The 22082-nt window shown below is 41.0% G+C and overlaps 1 protein-coding gene across 1 annotated transcript in view; it reads right to left on the bottom strand.

Annotated features, from left to right (window-relative positions):
- The window catches only part of PLCB4 (phospholipase C beta 4), a 186659-nt gene extending 164860 nt beyond the window's left edge, over nucleotides 1–21799 (bottom strand). The window contains exons 1-2 of the mRNA XM_082276996.1: nucleotides 21693–21799; nucleotides 2102–2161 (exon numbers count right to left, since the gene is read on the bottom strand). The gene's annotated coding sequence lies outside the window, so the exon portion shown is untranslated. The remainder of the gene's footprint in view (nucleotides 1–2101; nucleotides 2162–21692) is intronic.
- Nucleotides 21800–22082: the final 283 nt, after the last annotated feature.

The following is a 22082-nucleotide window of genomic DNA, read 5'->3' as shown; positions in this document are numbered from 1 at the left end:
ACCACTGTGTAAACAGAATAAACCTTTAAGGACGCACTGGCTGACCTCATCTCCTGAAGAAATACTGCCTGGAATCACACTGTAATGAGACACAGGATAGCACAGAATGGCCTCACTTAATCTTTAACAATATGATATTTTAACAGGCTTCTACCCAGAAAATCTCTCCCAGTCATCTTCAATGCAACCAGTATTAACTGCAGCATGCTGTTCACAGACCCTAAAACTGGCTGTACAAATTGTGACTGCCTGGGGCTACTTTTGTTATGTTATTGAGCCAAGTTCTCCTCATATTTACTTAATTCAAAAATTCAGAAATTCTGGAATTGACTATTCCTTTGTTCACAAAGTTTTTGAGGTCTTTGACTTTCAGGGTGGTGTGTAAAGCCTATGGCACATGCTTCTGCATGCTATGGTTAAATGGGTAAAAAAGGCTTCCAGTGGAAAATAGAAAGCAACATCCCTAACTTCCTTCACTAATTCCAAAGTGGCTTTTCCGTCTATTATTAACTCTTATTCTGAAAGCATCAAATGTAATAGACACTCTAGGTAAACTCATTCATCTCCTATTCCTTTATCAGTTTTAACAAATGAACCAACAGTTCTGCCATTAATGGGAATTCATTCTAAGTCTCTTACTAGTAAGATTCCTATTGTTGCACCTGGATAAAAAGTCAGCCCTATCTGTATTTTCAGACCATTGCTCTAAGAAGATATTTACAGAAGTTTCTACTTTCCAAGAAAGCTATTTCTGGCCAACGTAGGCTTATTTTCTTCTTTTTAAATTATTTTAAACTGTACTTGTGCCCACAGAAGAATTATTTTTGTCAGTTACAAATAAACAAACCAACTGTGACAGAACACCGGGTCACAGTGCAACAGATTCCCAAATGCTTGTGGCATACACTACATGGATAAACAAGCAATCCAGGAGTGAAAAACAAGGAAAACAAGTGTGTTTTAATGACTAATGCCAAGGTAGGATAGGTAAAGCACTGCCTACAACCATTGGACCATTACTTCTAATTCTACAATTCTAGATCAACACCACAACCATATCCTTTGGTGTCAATGACTTTTTCTGCACTGAAATTTTCCTACTAAAGATCCCTTTAAAGCAGATCCATCAGCAATTGGAATGCTCATCTGAGATTTCTCACGTGATTTCATTGCAGATGACATCGCAGAATTCTCAGGCAAATTTAGGTGTGGTTTTAGATGAACAACAAAAAGCAAATACACCATCTCATCATTATCACTTCCAAAAATTTCAGTAGGAAGAGTCGTGCATGAGGTCTGTGCCCTGCTCTGCTCCTGTGCAGTAGGACAGGAATCAAAGAACTCACCTAAGCTAAGCTTGAGGTCTCAGTCAGGATTAGCCAGAAACTAACATTTGCCACAACAACCTTTTGAGCCTGCTCAAGGCCTGGATTGCTAAAGTAATTAGGATTTTGTGCCAGCTTGGTGCTTCTGAAGGAAAAGTAGTTTTCAGACAGCAGAAGCCAATAGGGTAAGAATCCTTTATGCCAGCAGAATGGATAAAACTTCACTCAGACTAGGAAGTGAATATAAATTGGTGTGCAAGTGACCCATCTCTGAGTACTAAAAAAAAGTAAAAACTTGTTCCACAAATTTAAGGTGAGAAGAATCTGCTGGAACCACATAAAACTCCAGCACTTAAGTTGCCTTTGCAGCTGTTTTTGGAATGGTTATCACTGGAGTTTATTGGGCCTGATTGGGGGACACACAAGTTCTACTCATCCACACTTCCCAGAATGTTAGACTTCAAAAGGATGAGGGCTCTGAGAACTTTGAATATCCTCATCTGTCTGTGTCTGATCAACCTCACACACATGCTTCCTTAATGTCAGGATATCTGGTTTCAGGAGAGCACAGCACCCTCTGAACTTGCAGTTATGACCTAAATTTCTAATAATTTCACTCCTCTCATGAACCCCAACTGCTGCTTTTTCAGAACACATTTTTCATTCTACTAATACGGACAGTGCAGCATTGCAACAGTAAACCGTATTTTAAACCTGAAGTAAATAACCTGGTAAAAAAACAGAATTAAAATGTTCAAAGAACAGAAAATGCATACCTTTTGAAAATCAGAGATTACTCCATAGAAATTCACATTGTAGAGAATGTCTTCCTTTCCCTAAAAAAAAAAAAAAAAAAGGCTTAATTGTGCATATTCATATTTAATTTCCTAATAAAATCACAGTAAACTACTTCAAGACCTTCTTTTTCCCCCAGAAATAATTTCTCCTTATGGATCAGAATATTTACACTATAGCAAATAAATCTTGTGTGCTCAGTGGGTTTTTGTTTGAAGTTCATTTTATTTTGAGATTCCTGTTATTTAAGCAGAAGCATCATAGCTTCAGGTGAAATGAACACATGGTACCCATTCTTCCAAGCATTTAAAACTAGAAAGCAACACAATGGAGACGAAGGATGGAGCAGTGTGTCAGGAGCAGGGAAAATAAAATATTTTATTTTGAGATATATAATCAGGTCTCGTTATCATCCCAGCTTTGGGTAAAAAGTAAATGATGCCATTGTTATTAGTGCTAAAACATATTTGCTCCATTGCTTTTGCCAACACTTTGGAAGGATGAAAGCATCCACTTCTTCTGTCTTTCCCCACCTTTGGAGGGGAAGGAGCAGCACAGGGGTATCCAACACTTCTGTACCGCTGAGCAGCACAAGTGGGCAGGGCTGCTTTGGGGGTGTTACTGTTTACCCCTCTTTTTTTAAAATGCACAGACCCAATTGATTTCCATGAGCACAAAAGTCTCTCAGCAAGCAAAGCAGCAGGTTTACAGAAACAGGAATGAAAATGACAAAAGAGTGCTCAAAAATGAAGTCAAATCTGAATTCAGATTAGAAATCTGTGTTTTGTAAGAGACAGTATTTTATTAAAAAAAAACCCAACAAATGTCTTCAGCATTATTGAAAATAATAAGAAATTGACTGTTGCTTTTTCAAATGAATTTCTATCAAGAGCTCCTGCACATTAGATCAGAAGCTGTATTTTTCTCTCTTCCATCAAGCTTCCTCTTTCTTCCTTTATAGAAAAAATAAATTGAAGCCTGAAGTTGAGAACATCTCAATATGCACTAGGTGCATACGCAGAATTAAATTTAACCTGCTACTTTTCAGTTTTATGAGGTTTAAGTTTTATGAGAAGAAGAAGGAAAAAAAAAAAAGAACGAAAAAAATCTCAATATTAGAAACAGATTGCAGAAAACAAGTGTCTCAGCCAAGGGAAGCCAGAGCATGTTGTGGGTCTAGCATTTGCTTTGAGAACTCAGGGTGCATAAAACACCCTGAGTACGAGACCAGAGGGACTGAGAACCACAGCAATCACAATTACAGCAATGAGGGCAGTTAAAGAAAATAGTTTCCTCTTCTGTCTAATCCGCCCAAAGTTGCCAAAAATGTCTATTAAAACAGAAGTTGTTCCAAATCATAAATAGCAATGCTGAGAGGATGATGGCTACATACTTTGTTCTCATTAAATATTGACAGCACGCTCTTCTGGTAAGAGACTACACAGTGATTTCCATTATTTTTTTAAATTACTTTTTAATGCCTCAAACTCTCTCATTTTGCTGGTGCACTTTCAGACCAGCAGCTCATAATTACATGACAAGACATCACTGGGTCTCCAGGACTTGTCAGCTTCATACAAAAGCATCCTTACACTTACTTCTGGGTCAGCTAGAGCCAACTTAATGCTAAAATAAACTCCCAGTCTGTGCTGGGAAAACAAAGACATGACAAGAATCTTTTCAAGCATATGAACTACTTTGTTAGTCTGCAATAGAAGATACACCTCAGACATTTTTGTTGTCTTGCAGATTGCGGTCAGATTTCAACACGGTTACATCAGCACCGAATCCAGCCCAGCTCCACTGGAATCAGAAGCATCCCACCATGCCTAATGCACATAACAGAAACAGAACCTGCTTCCCAACTGGTTTTAATCATCTACAGCTTTCTGGGCAGAATGGCCACTGGGCCCTGAAATTTCTCATGTTCCATGTAAACACATGAGTACAATCTCATAAATTTAATGAAGAAAATCAGTTTCTTTCTAGTCATGCAAATACCAAAAAATCTCTCTCTCTTTTTTCACCAGTTAAGTATTTCTTCAGAAGCTTATTTGTGTCCAAAATCTCCAGTGGCCCTTTCAGTGAGACTGTAAATTCTTTGAGGGAAATGCTTAGAGCCAGAGTGAAGCCTCAGTTACAGAAACACTGAGCAGCTTGTAATTCACAGTAACAGAACAACTGATGGGGGAATGGACAGCAGCTGCAGCCTCAGGTCTGTCCTTCATTCCACGACTGGGTGTAAACGCTAAAATTAAAAAACCCTACAATTTTCATTTTTCTCATGTTTTAAAGAAAAAGAATTTTTTTTTTTTTTTAAGTGAATAAACTGGTCTTAAGTACCTTGATGCCTGCTTTATTTTATAAAGGATTTTTAATTTGATGTTCCTCACTTCCTGGACACCTGGCCAGATATCACAAGATTTCAGCTGCACCTGAACACCAAGGCAGGTGTGGAGACATCAAATTCTGATGCACCCAGTGTTCATTCTGGCCACAACACACATTTCTTCACTACTGTTCAGTAAAGCATGAAGTGTTTCTTCAATTGTCACCTGACCTTTACTGTCACCTTAAATATACCCCATGGGTTTCCTCTCTCTTCATGACTTAACCCCCTATTAACCTACCAGGAGAGCACTTACTTTTGCAAAAGACCCAGCTAAATCATAATGATCCTGCAAAAGGATGGACAACCTTCATCAAGACTCTGGGCTTGTCAGTGGAGCTTTTTTAAATTTTATTTTTATTTTCAAGAAGAAAACAAGTTTTCATCCACAGGGATCTAACATTCAAGTTTCTTTGTCACCTATCACTCTGAAATGCTCAGAGAGAATGACCTGACAGCAACACACTTCTGCAAGTCTGTGACTTTCCCATTGATGGATACTTGGTTACAGATAATCACCTCCTTGAGTTACCCAGAGTATAACTTTAGAATTCCAATAAGGACCTTTTGCCTCCTTCTAATTAAAAGCCAAGTACAAGCGCCCAATTTAGAAAATTGGACACCATTAGAGTCTTAATTTAAACATGACAATTTTAGTCTGTCAATATACTGAAATGATCATTACCTACCAAACCTTCACTCATTTTGTGCCAAAAAGGAACTTCAACCATAGTTCATTAGGTAATTTTAGACACACAACTGCTAACATTTTTCAGACATGAATTGCCTGTATATCCCTAGTCTGGATGTGTAGTTTCTAAAAAGATCCTTTCTTTTTAAGTTTTTTTTTCAGGATCTAGGAGTATGGGAAAAAAAAACCCAAAACAACAGAAGAGCCACAAACATGCAAAGGCAAAAGGAAAACCTGAAAAATTCCCTGTCATTCTCACACTTGGGGACAGGAAACCACACTGAGTGATGTGGTGTCAGCACCCTGCCTCCCAGCAGCTCCTGCCTTCCAGGGGCCAGGCTGTTCCAGCCAGGGCCCCACTGCCACATCTCTCGCTCTCATGTGAGGCTTCTGAGAAACCCCAGCTCCTTCCTGGAGTGGAGCCTTGCCAGGGACATCAGTCTGTTGCTGCTGACACACTCCACACATAATTCGGTGGCTTCCTGCTCGAGGCATTACATAATTTGAGCCTCTGGCATGTCTTTCTGGAACATTTCATGTACTCACTCACAGGATCAGCAGCATCTTCAGCTACCAGATAGCTCTGCACCTTTTCTGCACTGACTCTGACCTGGATGGCACTGACTACAGGCACAGATGGCTGTTTATCCCAAGTAAAGAAAACCTTGGCAGTATGACTCCCAAAACAGACAAAAAAAGCAGGTAACCACACACAGTTAAACACAATTAATGGTCACAGGAATACCACAATGGAAATCACTTTCATAAACCACAGAATTCTCTCAAGGGCTGTTGCATTCAGCTTCACTAAGTCAGAAACTTATTAATCAAAGAGAGCATACAGCCTCCTGCTAATACCACATACAACTGACCCTTAAGTCCTAATCTGCCTCCAGCCACGAAGTCATGAGTCAAGGAGTTCTTGACTCCGGATCGATGTGCATATAACTAAATTGAAAGGTAAAATCACTCCTTGATGTTTGCTGAGCAAGATTCAGGACACTGCACTCCTGAAACAGGCAGACTATTTTCACAGAGATGTCAAGTACTTGGAGCCCAGAGATTCTCTTTCATGAAAAGCATATCAATTGATAATAAAGTGCACCCTCCAAAACAATTTCTAGATAATAGAATCTTTTAGACCTTTTTGTACAGAGAATGAGTTATATTTATAGATAAACCCCACATAATTTAAGCCAAGCAATAAACAACAGCAGCATTTGTGCAATATAGAACAGTTACTACAAACTCTTATCAGTATGCAAATGTAATAGAACTAAGAAAAGCAATCTGCAATTTGACTCAGAGAATTTCAGTATGTCTTGGATGTAATTATATACTATCCTGCAGCTCCTGCAGGGAATTTTACCTATGGTTTAGGAATGTTATTATTTTTTTCTTCTTTTTTCGGGGGGGGGGGGGGGGGGGGGAGGTACTCAATTTTTAGTCACCTATAATAATTCTCTGGAACCAAAATCATCATGCTGCAGTTTAAGAGGCTTTCAATCTATTAAATTACTCACTGCTGATGAAAGTATTAACAATCCAAGGACTTCATTTACAGCATTACAAGGAATCCAGGTCAATTATGGGTAAATGCTTTTACTCTGCTTGGGCCAATGAAATGAATTATTATCATGAAAACCTGCACTCCCACCAAGAGTAAAGTTTAAGTGTGTCTCACCATAATTCAAAGAGAACAGAAAGGAAAGAGCAATCCTAGACTCCAAAACGGAAACCGGACACCTAATGCAGGCACTGGGAACATGCAGCAGGTGAAAAGATGGGAAGAGGATGGATACTCCTTTCAGGCCAGCAAGCCAGCAGCTGCCAGCACTTCATATCACTAAGATAAAATCTAATGTCTCCAGGGAAAGCTCAGCATCATCACATAAATCCTACCACAGCCTAATCATTCTTTTTGGGATGTACTCCGTGTTCCAGAAACTGGGAACCTGCTCCTTGCCAATCTCGCTCTGAAATGTAGGCCAGCAGCTCTAACGTAGCCTGTTGTGATCTACACTTTTATTATCCCAATCCTCCTCAACAGCAAGAGAAAGGGATTAAGCAGCATTATTTTTCTCCCTGCATATTTACTGAGATAATTACATACCATACTATAATACAAGATTATTTTGCACAGTGCAAAATAACACAGAATGGGCCCGTCATTCTATGGAAACCTCTTGGTCCCATCACTCTTGGGAGAGTACATGGCTGATCACATTGGGCATGCTCCTCCAGGAAAGTTTAACAGCAAATTCTTCCAAATGTACCAAATAGATGCACTCAGCTTCTTCAAACAATCCCCTTCTTTTGGCAATCATATTTTTAAAATTATTTCACAAAACATTATTAATATCTAAAGCCATCTGTGTTTCTAGAGAATGCTCCTTTCCACACTCTCTTTCCTTCCTACTGGGCTGCACAGTAAAGATTTTTTTATTTCCAACCACTTTTATGCCAGCAGATGTTACACCACACAAAACTGCTTTGCTGCAAGTTCAATAAGAAAGTGGTGGGAAGAAGTTTACATAACCAGACATCATCAACAAAAGCAAGAGAGCCTGGCAAACCACAGGCCATAGTCATTTAATTCACACAAACCTCTCTTCCCCTTTCTCACTCTGCTTTCCCATTTGTTTTAATTCCATAGGAGGATTTGACTGGTAGTCACTCCATAATGCATTGCAAGGTTTAAATGCCAGCAGCTTTTCTTGTCTTGACAAAATGTACAGAGCTGAAATTTAATTACAACTGGCTCAAATGCACTTTTGTTTTGCTTCTACCCACCTGGAACACATAGCCGGTTTAAAGTAAACATGTTTAGTCACTGGATAATATGAAGTATAAAAGAAAAGTTACACTGTAATAAACAGAGATACACTTCAAAACAATTTTGATTTCTTATCTCAGAACCTGGCTGCAACCAGCTAGCTGAAAGTGGCATTACCGTGATGGAAATAGCGTGGTATTTCAATGCAAGAAAGTAAACATATTCTCCCAGATACTAGCACAGGAGTTGAAACCCACCCAAGAAAACCATTTGCATTATCGGTGTGCATTATTCTGCCCCAACGTTTTGACACTGAGTTTAAACATTAAGCTGTGAGTACAATACCTCTTTTTTAAACTAATGCAATTTCTTGGGGCAAAATCTGATATGGCCAGCCAGATTTCCTGAGTGCTAGTTTCTCCCAAGGAAAAAAAAAAAAAAGGGAGACATCAGTTTAATTTTGATTTGTCCAGTAAACAGATCAAAGCATTGCAGCTCTGCAGTGGAGGTTTACAAAGCCTCATTGTACAAACATCCTGGGCCTGATGCTGCTGGCTGCACTGAAGCAAATCTCATCTGATGGCAGCCAGCGCTGGTTTGTGCTACATTGTCCAATGCAAAAATTTACACTTTAAAGGGAAGTCAAAATCTTTGAAGTCCCACTTGATCAAAAATTATTAAAACATGCAGCTTGATTTTTTAGGCTGATCTTAACCACATGTAGCTGGAAATGTTTCACACTTCTTTTCTGTTGCTTATATACCAAAAAACTGTGTTCAGCTTTTGGCTCCTCCTATTCGAGTGGAATAAATTCTTTGGGTGAAGGAGCATTTTTAACAAATATGTACAACGCCTAAAAAAGAGATTCCAGAAGCACTATTAGATCACTGAGAGCTTCAAGACTGCAAAGTGTAAATAATTTTTAGCATAGCTGAAACATCTTTCTAGATCTTTGCTTTGTAAGATTGCAATTTCTGCCCAGCCTCTTCTATTTATTTTCTCATCCAACTGTGCAGTTGAGCTTGTTCAGGGTTTGCTGTTTGGTGCCTTTCACAGAACACAAAGAAAGAGGGAGGAAACAGAAATTACACGACCCATATAAATTAGTTTTAAAACATTCAGCGTTAGGCCTGATGTCCGCAGCTACTTTGATTCTTTGCAAAAGAAAATTCCTTTTTATATGTACATACGGTTTTGACTTGAGTGTCCCTTTAAGCCAGCTTTGCTGATTCAGACTGTGTCCATACCATTGCCAAAGGAAAAAAAAAAAAAAAAGAAGAAAAAGGTGTTCCTGAGTTATGTTCTGACTTAAAAGATTTAAATAGGGAATCCTCAAACTTAGAAACAACACCAAGAAACACATTTTCATTTCTGCTGCAAGACTGCTGTCAATGTCCATAAGCAAAAAGACTGCTTGACAAATATCCTGTAACAGACTGCTTCTAAAACTGAAACTTTGCTCTTTCTGGGCTACAAATCAAAACTGGATCTATTGCATAACAAAAGTATTAAAGATAATGGCCTCTAAGACTGCATGGCACATCAGTGGGAGCAGTGTAAGCAATGCCTTGCTCCATACATTAACCTGCACCCCTGGGAGTTTGTCCGGGTAGAGCGTGTCCATGTTCCTGATTTGCTACATTCTGATCTCCAAGTCAAGGTCAAGAAGTAATTCACCAGGATCCCCATTGCTAACACACATGGGCTGCAGGCTTTGGGGAAGTCATCTCGCCACGCTAAAAAAGGTCTCAACAATTGGAGTACAAAGAGATGAAATTGTCTGAAAGCTGCTTTATACCTTTAGATACTTCAGCATGTTGAACTGAACAACATGGATGCCATTTCTTTTTAATCTGCATAAATCAGTTTTGTATATATATTCTAACTAAAAATGCTGTGTTGCAGTGTATTCTCTCATCTGAGTATCAGCAAATGGGCACCAACCAGGTTGAATAAAAAATAATAAAGACTGCAATGTAATAAATGCCATAAAATAAATAATGCAAGGATAGTCCCTGCCCCAGAAACCTTGCAATTTAGGCCATGAACAAAGAATCCTTAAGGGATCATACCAAACCTACCTAACATTCCTGAATTGACATTTACATTGTGCTGTACTTCAGTTCATACTTTCAAGGCTGGAACTATGCACTTGTTCTGATGTGCACTGCTGAAAGCTGCTCTGGATCTCGTGGTTCACAAGACAGTGAGCCTTCATGTCAGGCATTATCGTGACATTTAAGGTAGATATTGAAAAAATACCTAATCAGAACACTGTGGGTGAGGGTTTGTGTCTTATTGTATTTAACCCAAGTCGAGCTTTAGAACAAATAAATCTGATTTTTAAAGTGCACTACAACCAGCTCTGCCCATGCCCAAAAGACATGGGGAGAGGGAAAGGGGACTAGGTGGTGGAATTACCAAAACAATACCAAGTAACAAATAAAGAGCTTTCAGGCTGGGCCCCTCTCCTCCTGTGTCACAAAGGGTTACCTGTTCTAACCCAGGAATATTACCATTGCTCCTACAGGATCAAATGTGTCCTAACAGCAGCTCCATGCTCTCCTGAAACTGAGCTAAAAATTAGTTTTGAAATTATATCAGGCTCAGCGTGGTCCTCTAGCATTCCAGCAGTATCTCTCCATCCTGACAAAGTGAAATCTTTTGACATCTGATCTTACAAACAAGAAGGCTTGGGCCAGCTTTGTAGACATACACTTTGTTTTGGAAGGGATAGATGGAGCCCCATTGGATGTGTAGCCCATAGGGAACAAATAAAGTTCTGAAGCCAAATTAACTATTTCACCTGCAAAAACTACAGACTGATTTAATCAATCTCCAGCTCTGAAGGACTGAAGGGTTTGTGCACTTGCAGTGTGCTGTACTCAGGTCAGTTTTATTTCTCATACATGGCATATTCCCCTGCCAAGTCCTGACACTATTTGGATTCTCGTTACCTTTCTTTCATCAGGTCAAATTTCAAGATTAAAAAAAAAAAATAAAACACACACTGCCAAACAATAAAAGAGAAGCTATTATCTATCAGATAGAATGGCTTTTTTCCATTATTTTCCTTTTGAAAGGGGGAAGGAATGAACCATTAAGTGGACAAACACCATTTTGGCCTATGAATCATCCCTGATAAAACTGCAGATGCACAAACCCAGTCACAACAGTATTACAGTAAGAGAGAATAGATAAATTTCAACAACCATCCAAAAGGCCCCTTAGATGAGGCACGATGATTTTGAATTGAATTTTGAGATGCAAGGCTCAAATGAACTCCGGTTACTTGCTTGCAACACCCACGCTCTGTCAATAGACAGTGCTGAAAAGGAAGAGCCAAATCTTGTTAAAATTATGCTTCAGTCACTAAGAGAAGTGCTAATTACCAGCTGGACTGAAGACCACTGAGATAAGCAAAACATTCCCTGCCAAAGCCCTTTAGACAACATTCTTTAGTTTCTAAAACCCAAGATGTGATGATAGCAGGAAGAGATGGAAGGAAGAAAAGGATTAATCCACTTTCAGTGATGTTTAAATAAGACTTGCTTTAAATGATTTAAAATTAACTGAGAAGCATTATCTTTTCATCAACTTCTACAAGAAGAAAAGCAGCCAGAAATTTGTGTAATTAATGTGTTATGCATGTATACAGAAGCTCTTTTTAATTGAAACTATAAATTGGCTTTTCAGTAACTGAAAGATTTTAGGTAATGGTTTATGAAATCAAGAAATATTACCAGAAAAGTGGTTATAATTTAAATTAACAATCACTTTTTAAGGAGGAGATGTAGCTTACCTGAAAAAAATAGGTCCACAATTTTAAAACTTTTTAGGTATATAGTTTTATAGCTCTTTAAAAAACAAGCACAAAACTGACACCTTGCTCTGATCATTACTTCCAGTAATGCTTTGAAGAAATACTTCCACAGATCTTTTAAAGGAGCCAGGCAAAGCAATACCTTCAAGAGGCAAGTTTTGGTTAAAATTTCAAATTATTCATGAAGGTCTTCATGAGCATTTAAATGCTGTTAAAGGTATGGACTATTCTTTTAGATGCATCCTTTTATATTAAGGGAATACAACTCCCTGAAAGGAGGCTGTAGCCAGGTGAGGGTTGGCCACTTCTCCCGGGAAACCAGTGGCAGGACAAGAGGACATGGTCTCAGGCTGCACCAGGGCAGGTTTAGGCACAGAAAGGCTGATTAGACACTGCAATAGGCTGCCCAGGGGCATGGTGGAGTCACCACCCCTGGAGGTGTTTAAGGAGAGCCACAACGTTGCACTCAGTGCCATGGTGGTGTTGTGTCCTAGGTTGGATTTAATGATCAAGAGATCTTTCCCAACCTAAAAGATTCTGTGAAAATTAAATAATTCAAAAACGAAACCCACAAAAAGGCTAATGTAGTTTCACACAACTAGAAAAAAAAGTCTCATATCTTGTACTACTATTGTCTTCTGTAAAGAAAACAATTCCCACTTAAAAACAAGAGAATGAAAACACCCAGCAAACATTCTGACACTAAACTACAGTGGGATGGAGCCAATTCCTTAAAACCAAATAATGTAACTGCTAACACAGCAATGCAATTTCCTCTGCCATTTCTACCTGTGAGAATCAAAAACTGTTTTCCAGTTTTCAAAAGCCTTAAAAGTATTGCCACATTGCTCAGCACCTGAATCATGGAAAACCACTCACGGAATCAATCATCTGATGATTCAAAATTACCTGAAAACATACCTGTATGTTTTTCCACATAATTTCAGATCAATTCAATTGATGTTTTTAATGTGTCAGGTATCTGAGAGCTGCACTTAGGTCTTTGTTTTCACAATATTATTATTCAGTTGTTCCACTGTGGGGAGGGGAGGTGGTTATTCCAGATTAAAGTGAGTAGTGTCTTTTCAAGGGTAAATTAGAAATTAAAGCAGGATGAGATCAGGGAAGATTACCAGGCACTGTTTACAAACTGAGCATAACTAAATCAAAGGTATATAAATCAGAGCATGTATTTCTTGGCAGATTGCTTCAGTTTTGAAAACTGAAGTGTCACAGGCTTCATTAAAAAAAAAATCCCCAGCAATAAAGCTCACCTTTTTTTTCAGAAGTAACCTATTTCATGCCAATTCACAGCTACTCCTGTAAAGTATTGCTTTCACCTCATGTGTTTTAAAATACAAAAAGCATTTACAAAATAAATACATGTGTTTGTACAGCAAAGAATTACTGCAAACATATACTTTTGATTTTCCCTCATCTGGAAATGCAATTAGGTTACATGAGGCTTTTAGTTCATCATGGAAAAAGCTGTAAGAAACTAATACACAGGAATCCACACAAAACAAACAAACAAAAATCATTACAAATAAGAAGAACAAACTTTTTCAAGTCTTTAAAAAAAAGAAAAACCCACCAAAAATATGTCCCTCCAAACCCCGAATAAATCAACTGGTAGACTGTCACTGTAGCCAAAACCCAAAAGATCATCTTTTTTCTGAGACTGCAATTCAAAGAATCAGCACCGAAAATGAAGATGCAGCAGAGAATACTTAGTTTTTTCACACGATTTGGACTACCAGATAAAGGTCTATGTGAGCTGTGATTCCTCTATCCACATGGGGACCACAATTCTGCAGTACAAACTTCATTAGTAAGAATTCTTCCAAATGAATTCAACCAGACCAGCAGAGCTGAAGATTTATCCCTTCCATACCCAGCAAACACAAACATGCAATAGGAACAACACCCAGCATTTCCCCACAGTAATGATCACCCAGCTCTCCAGAGAGAGATAAAGGCAAAATGTAAAGGACTGATCCTGCTGTTATCCTTTCCTACCTCTCTAAGCCTCTATGCATCTTCACTGCCTGCTGGATCCACAGGCATCTCTGTGATCATCATTAGCAGCTGAGGTCACAGGAGTGCCATTGGAGGTACTGTCTCCCAAGCACTCAATCCATACATCCACTCACAAAAGCACCAATACAGCTCACAGATCCCACCAGCACCACACCAACTTATTAACTCTCCCTGGGGCAGGGCCAGTTAAGTACCATATGCTTCTTCCAAGGTGCCAGTCTTCATTAATTCCACAGGGAAGAGATAGTATTACTCCCTTAAAAGCAGTGCAAATACTCCCACTACCTGATGCAAAGACTAATTTAAGACATTTTCTTGCATAAAGACACACAGATGAAATGGCACACAAACTATTTTCATATGGCTTTTCTAGTTAAGCTCATGCTCTCATTAGGATATCTCAAAGGAGACCATTTTATCAACATCTGTTTACCAGGCTTGACACATGCCAATTCCAGCACTTTCTCAGCTTCTAAAGAAAAACAAACAAAAAATTAAAAGCATGCAGAGCCAAACATACACAATACTTCAGGACGCATCCAAGTAGACAGGAGTCTGCTTGAGAAAAGCAAAATTATACCAGTGATGTGTGAGGAGCAGCAACCTGTACCACTGAAAAGAACTTTGCTCAGTTTGTCCTCACCTGGACCAAGGTCTTCTCAGAAGTACTATCTCTTCCCAGCCACCTGGTACAGGCACAGGTCATCAAAAAGCTACTCTGTATTTCAGAGCCAAAACCGAGAGCATCAGCAAAAAGAACAGCCAGAGCCAGACTCTGCTACATACTGCCAGATTTGAAGGGCTTGGGGAAAAAAAGAAATGAATCTCTGTATCAGTTCAGTTGCAGCAGAGAGATTCCAGGACCTTCCCCTGGGCAAACGCAGATGTACAGCGGGGGCTGCTCCTTGCCAGCCCCAGACCAAGCAGAGGAGGCCACCAGGGTCCCCGAGCCCCAGCTGCTGTGCCTGGGGGAATATGGCACCGGCAGCACCCCCGGGACACCGAGCCGCAGCTGAGCCTCCTCCCGCCCGGGCTGCCCTATTTGAGCCCTCTGTTGTTCTCCCAGGTCACACCGCTCCCCGCCCCCCGAAGCCCCCACCTTCTCCTCCAGCCCGGGAACTCTCCAATCAAAGCAGATAAGCGCATCATGTGAGGGATGGCAGACACGCTGAGGGGAATTTCCGAGAGCTTCACCGCACCTGCAGCATCCACGGATACAGGAGATTTCCAGTGTGAAAACGACAAGCCAAGCAGGGGTGCCAAAGTATCCACGTTACCTGCAACTCACAGCTCCTGTGCCAGACTGCAGCACCTCATTTGCAATCTGCTCTGATATACCTGCAACCACATTCCATCTTCCCTTGGCATTTAATGTATGACAACTATTTCTAAGCATCTTTTGCTAGGGAAGCAGCACACAAATAACACAGGCTGAAAGACCAGAAAGCAGTAATTACTCAGTCTATTCTTTGCTGATGTCAGACATGCAGTACAGCTCTCGAAATCCACCAGAGCACCCAATTAATCTGCACTAATCCTCAAGAACTATATCTGAAAAACAAATAGTGAAATCAAAGCATCCAACAGCCCCTGCCTGCCCTGCAGTCACCACACCATGGTACCCAACCTCTCCTTTAACAGATCTGTGCTTCCTTCTCATCTCTGCAAACAAACCTACAGAGAATTCAGCAGCCTCTCTCCCCGCCTTCTTCAGCAATGCTTTTATTTCCATGATCACAGTCCTTCATAGAAAAAATTATACCAATTCTGTTGGGTTCAACAGATCATGTTAGCCTTGCCAAAGAAACCACTCCATGGCTCTATTTCCTACTTCCCAATAAGGCATTCATATTCCATTTCAACTCACACTTCACCAAGAAGAATTCTGTATGAATTATCCTAATTTGTATATTTCAAAACAAACAGGCTCTCACTGCAGCTATCAACTCCTTTCTTTCCTCTGTCTCCTTTTAGCAGTGGCAGCAGCAGTCTAATGGCAGAGATGGAGACAAGCACCCTGGATCCAGCACACAGCCTCAGCTGAGAGTACAGAACATCTGTACGTGCAACAAGTACAGCACATGCAGCAACATCCCCAAAAGCTTGGGAAAGAAAACCAAAAGGCAAATGTGAGAGATGTGGCAATTTCAGGCATGGGAAATTAAAATGTTCAAGAAGTAGAAAAATGAAAACAGAAAAAGCTGTAGAGTTTTGGAATGGTCTACAAGATCAAGGAGGAAAAAGATGCCACTTTGGTATGAGAAGTTCTTTCTTCGACCTATCTTGTTCAAGACCACAGCTTACATCTCAGAAAACTCCCTTATTACTTGTTATTTTCCACATCACCAGTGTTCTCAGGATCATGGAAACCCTAGATCACTGGAATCCAAGAGATGCTCCTCATTAACCTTTCAAGTCCTTACTCTCTTTTGCCCCCTTTATTAGTTACTGACCTCCTGGCTGATTGTTTCCAGTCCTCAGAACTGTGCTCAAGTTTAATGTAGAAATTGTTAGAAAAGGAAATTTATCTGTAACTTCAAGAATAAAGAGCCTGCTCTTTAACACCTTTCTCATACCCATTTCCTCCTTAATAAAGTGCACCCAAACATTTCTGAAGCTGAATATATTCTGTCTTGGCTGGCATATTGCTAAACCAACTGCAGACCTAAATTACTTTTATGTAACTATTTGATAGGTGGATGACATTTGTAATTTTTTTTTCTTCATAATTTCAAAAGGTGTTACGCATAAAAACAACAGAATAGCAACACCAAGCCTAGATTAAGACTTCAAGTAAATGGTCTACTGGTACAACATCTGAGAAGGAACAGGATTTAATTTGAACAGTCCCTTTTTAAGCCAGCATTTGTAATGTTACACATCTTCTCAAGGTCTTCTAGGTTGCAAGGCTGGTTCACAAAGAAGTTACAATTTGAGAGCCCCAAAGTCAACTGAACAGAACCAGTTGCTTCAGAATCGAGAGGGCAAAGGCACGTGGTTACTTCAGCAACACCGATTTCCACCACTCCACAAATAGACCTTACAATAGAGCACATTCCACACAGGCTGTCTCACCTCATTTGCCTAAAGCTCCCAGTTATTGTTAGCGAGGAAAGAACAGGCTCTTACTCTGAGGAAAGATCAAACAAGGGACTCTCAGATCTCCAGGTGTAGGGCCTCAGAGTGGTACAATTATACCTCCCATATAAAATTGAAAGCAAGGTTCTAACTTTGGATATATGACAGCTGCCAACCAACTTCTTAACTCACATTTTGATCCCTGGCTCTTTCAAAAAGACAGGTGAGAGACACACTATGAGGAATTAGGAGCACTTGTGGGTTATAGATTTTTTACCCGGCAGCATGGAGCAATTGCATAAAGTCAGATTATGGATTCACCTACGAGGTGGTCATGAAACAGGGGAGGACAAGGGATGCTCCACGCCATATCCATGGTCTTTGTGATCAGTGGTGTCTGTTCCATGACCAGCTATCCGTCTGGGACAGGATCACGACTGAGCTTAACAACACTGACTGGCAATGGAATAGAACAGGAAACCACAAAGAGATCAAACGAACAGCCCCATCTGCCACAGAACCCTCAACTGTGCAAAAGGCAAGTGGCCTTAAAAGCTGGATACCTTGTACTTCTCCCTTTTCATGAGCAGGTACACTACAGTAGGGCAACCTAACCTTCTAGGGACACTCGCACTGCTCCCCAGGAACAGGCTCTCTCTCACAGGAGGACTGACTGGTGCTTCCTACAACTCCAAGGGTGAAATGAAACATTATAACCATTCACAAATACCATTTATCCAAGACTAGTAACACGGGAAACAGGACACTATGACTTCATATTAGGCTAGGAGGCTCTTCAGAGGAGAGGAAGATGAAGGTTTTGTCTCATTCTTATCCAAAAAATCAAGATTCTTTTGCTCTTGCACAAGTACAACTTTAACAAGTACTTCTTTCAGTGGCTGATACCCAGAATGACTTGCAAGACAAATTGACAAAAGAAGCCACAGCACTTCACTACCTCATACAAGCTGATGCTGGTCTTCAAAAGGAGGGGATGCAAGTACTGATTTTCCTCCAAGATCCCTCGCAGGGAAACTATCAGCAGCCCATCATCCAGAAGTCTGCTGGAGAGGAATCTCTAAAGCCACAGTTGTGCTGCAACATCTATCCCTGTGACTCGCATAAGCTGCTTGGGAGCATCTTCCCCTGAAAACTGCAGATTTCTGGCATTAGTGCTCCGAGGACAGCACCAAAAGGGTTGGCCTGATGCTGTTCCCATGTTGTGCCACCCTGTTCCAGGCACTCAGATACATTAGCATGCCTTTCTGGAACAAGGAACTTACTACTAGGCCTAATTAATTCATTCCAGAATGGCTGAGAATCTGTCTTCTTCCACAGTTTCACAAGCCTCTTTACCCATATTTACCAAACTTCCAGAAACCACTACCACCATAAGAAGATGGGTGAGGACCAACAAGATAGATTTTCATAATTTAGTGTTCACAGGGCAAGACATAAGCAAAGCAGGATAGTTAATGCCAAAGCACAGTATCTTTGGTAATTATACCATTGATATCCCCATGTATTCTAACCTTCTACAGGTCAGCTCTTCGGAATACAAAGCCAAAAAATCACATTCTGTTTCTGCAGAAGCAAGAGGACCACAAAACCTGCTGCCAGAAAGTCCTGCCAAATAAAATTTATCTGAGCCTTTGATGCATGCACATAGGTAATTTTAATGTGGTGCTATGCATGAATCTTTCATAAGAATAAGATGTCCTAAACAGTATAATCAAAAAACTTTTGAAGAGCTAACAGGCTGGATCATAAACACCTCCACTGTGTGCAACTTCTGCAGACATCAAAGAGTCTTCCCCAAACCAGATGCATTACGTATCTTGCAAAATTAGTAAATGTACTCAAGCCATCAATTTTGCAATTTTTGAAGTAGCACAATGCATCTATTTATTAAGAGAATGGAACTAAGCCTGGGCTGCTGATTAGCCATCCTACAAATAATGCTTATGCAACCCTTCGTAACGATTTCCACTAACAACCAACCAGAGGTTTATGACTTGGAAAATTTCACTTCTAAACCAATTTACAACACTTCCCAAAATCTAATGGGACAGATGATTCAAACTACAGAGGAAACCAGCCTTCCCTGAAATCAGTGAGGTACAATTTTCGTAAGCAGTCTCTCTTAGGTAAGATGCCTGCATTAAGTTTTGGTTCTCATTTCTAAAATTCTCCTAAGTACTCCTCTGTTACTTCCTCCCTTTCCTCTAGAAAAGGGATTAATTCAATTTTAAGGAAAATATTAAACCAGCAGTTTCAGACTTCAGTCTCTGGCAAATTACGAACAGGAAGGAACAGCAATTGAGCTGTTAAAACCACCAAGGAAAGCAAACCACTGAACAATTCGAAAAGACCACAAAAAGTGACAAGATAAAAAATGAAAAAGAAATATAAAACAAGTCGTTTCGGTAAGCACAAAACTTATATCCCTACAAGTTTTCAACACAGTGTACCTAAGCCTGGTGAAAATGAAGCCATCAGTTCCTACACAGCTGTAACAAATACTTGACAGACTTCCAGCATGGCCCCAAGTTCATCATCACAGCCAGATATTACTGGAACAAATGGCCAAAGTCTGCAACAGAAGTCAGCAGTGTATATCAAGCCCAAACAACTCGCCATTGTTTTTGAAAAGGTGAAAACAGCGCAATATTTTGTGTGAAACAACAAAGAAGTATGTCCTCTGTCAGTAAGGGAAATTCAAATGACTTCTCTTTCCTGCCCCTTTTGGTCTTTCTCTCTTCCCCTTCAAGGTTCTGTCTTCCCTGCATTCTAAGAAAAAGGAGAGAGTCTAAGTTATGCACAAATTCATGACAGAAAACACTATTTTAGAACAAAGCTCCTGTGCGTGGGTGCATGTCTTTAAAATAAAAGGCATTGTTACTCTACCAAGTGCATATCCACAGACAGCAATCAAATCAGATCCTCACATTTTATTTTGACAGCTACACAGTTATATTTTCACCAGAGGTTTGACTTTCATATCAATACCTGGTTTTTAGCAATATCATCAGGAGATGAATCAAAACTGACACGCGAAGGCACAATGGTATTGATTGTGGAAGAGAATTCTCATCCTAGAGCTGTGTAATTTATTTTTAATTACTTCATGAAGCTACCAGTTGCAGGGAGGAATAAATCTGTTCCAACTCATATTTAGAAACTGTCTCTGTACAACACAAAATTGCTCGGCTTTATATAACAATAATTATTTTGTGGTACATGGCACTATTAAGTACCCTTGATCTGGTGAAAGCCTGCAAGTACAGTGGCCATAACACTTTCAGAAGTTGGAGAAATTAACCTGAAGTGAGTAGTATCAGCTTGCTAACACTGCTCAGGTAAACTACAGAATACAACTCTGAACACAAACGTGTTATGAAAGAATCTTCTCCATCCTCTCACAGGATCTGAAATGCGACGTTTTCCTGAGGACCCTCGTTAGCACCAATTATTAAACTGAAATTTCCATGGTGCAACAGCAAGCAAAGCTCGAGAAACACAAATGTTAGTGACGTATTAAGAGAGGATGATGCACACTTTATTGAAGATTTATACTGTGTAAGACTTTGACTCTGTGTAGCCCCTACCATCCACCTTTCCTACAGATCCACCCCATGGACACTTTAACATTATATAAACTCCCCCTGAGATAAAGATTATTCCATAACTTTCTAAAATCATCTGCCTTTGAGAAAGTATTACCTAACAAACACACACTAAATACCTCACAAGCGCATTAGATTCCTTGGTTTCTACTAGATGCCAGCACAAAAGAATATTTGTAATTTATTTTGCGATATTAAAAAAAAAGAAGCCAAGGCTGGATAACTGTAGCTGGAAAGGATAAGCAGGATTAAGTAACAGGTGTCTGACTGCACATAATTCAAAGCCGTGCATGGAATACAGTGCACAGTCTTGGAATGGCTATGGAATAGAAATGGAAACATTGCTTTTACACCTTGCTTTGAAAATTACCACTAAGTGATTTAAAAACGTCTTGTAAATTATAACCCCACAGACAGAGGCAACAGGAGCACTTGTATCCCCAGAGACCTTTGGATATATATGAAAGAAAACAAACAATCTTCAAAGGTAAGCCTGCCTTCCTCCCAGGGGAAAAAAAAAAAAAGGAAAAAGAAAAAGGAAAAAAAAAAGAAAAAAAAGGAAGAAAAAAAAATCCCGCTGCAAGAAAGTTATACTTTACTACACAGAAACATTTGTCATACCGCCCAGCACTGACAAAATCCGGATACACTCAGAAACTACAGCAGCGAGGATGAGGGGAAGACTCCAATCGCCAGGCGCACACACAGCAGGATCCACACAGGGATCCACACATGGAGCACACGGACACGCGTGTGTGCACAGACATACGTGAATGTGACACGAGCGCATTCGTGTGTGCACAGCCGTACATGTATGCCACACACAGACATGTGTGACACGCAGACACACCTATGTGGCACACACCCATGTATGACAGACCCACATGTATAACAGACACACGTATGACAGCCCCACACGGATGTGAGGGACCCACACGGTGACAGACCCTCATAGGTGACAGCCCCACACGTCTGACAGCCCCACACGATCGCGCGCGTCCATCGCGGCCGGGGGAGCCCAAGGTTACGGCCCGCGCGGGGGGGGGGCCGGGCAGCGCCGCTCCCCGCCAAGGGCGCGAAGCCGCGGACAGACCCGCGACCGCCCCCCGTCCCCCCCGCCTCAGTGGTGGCCGCCCCCGCCGATCTTACCTCAGGCGCCGAGGCGGCTTCCTCCTCTTCCTCCTCCTTCCTCCTCCTCACGCTGTGCCAGTGTTTCTGTGTGTCTGTGTGTGTGTGTGTGTGTGTGTGTGTGTGCGCGTGTGTATGTGTGTGTATGTGTGTGTGCGCGACCCGCCCGCCCCACAGCGGCGGCGACTCCTCCTTCCTCCTCCCTTCCCTTCCCCTCCCCTCCCTCCTCCCCCGCCGCCGCGCCCGCCTCAACCCCCGCAGCGCCCAGAGACGCGGCAGGGACGGGGGAAACCCCAGGGCGGCCGCCGCCTGTGCTGGGCGGGCCGGGCCGGGCCGGGCCGCGCCGGGCCGCCGCCGGCTCCCCCCGCCGCCGCGCAGGGCTGCGGGCAGCGCATGGCAAGTGGGCGGCGG

This window comes from Coloeus monedula, assembly GCF_965178545.1.
Source record: "Coloeus monedula genome assembly, chromosome: 2".
NCBI lineage: Eukaryota > Metazoa > Chordata > Aves > Passeriformes > Corvidae > Coloeus > Coloeus monedula.
The sequence above is the reverse complement of the archived record's forward strand: the minus strand, read 5'-3'. Positions and strand labels throughout refer to the sequence as shown.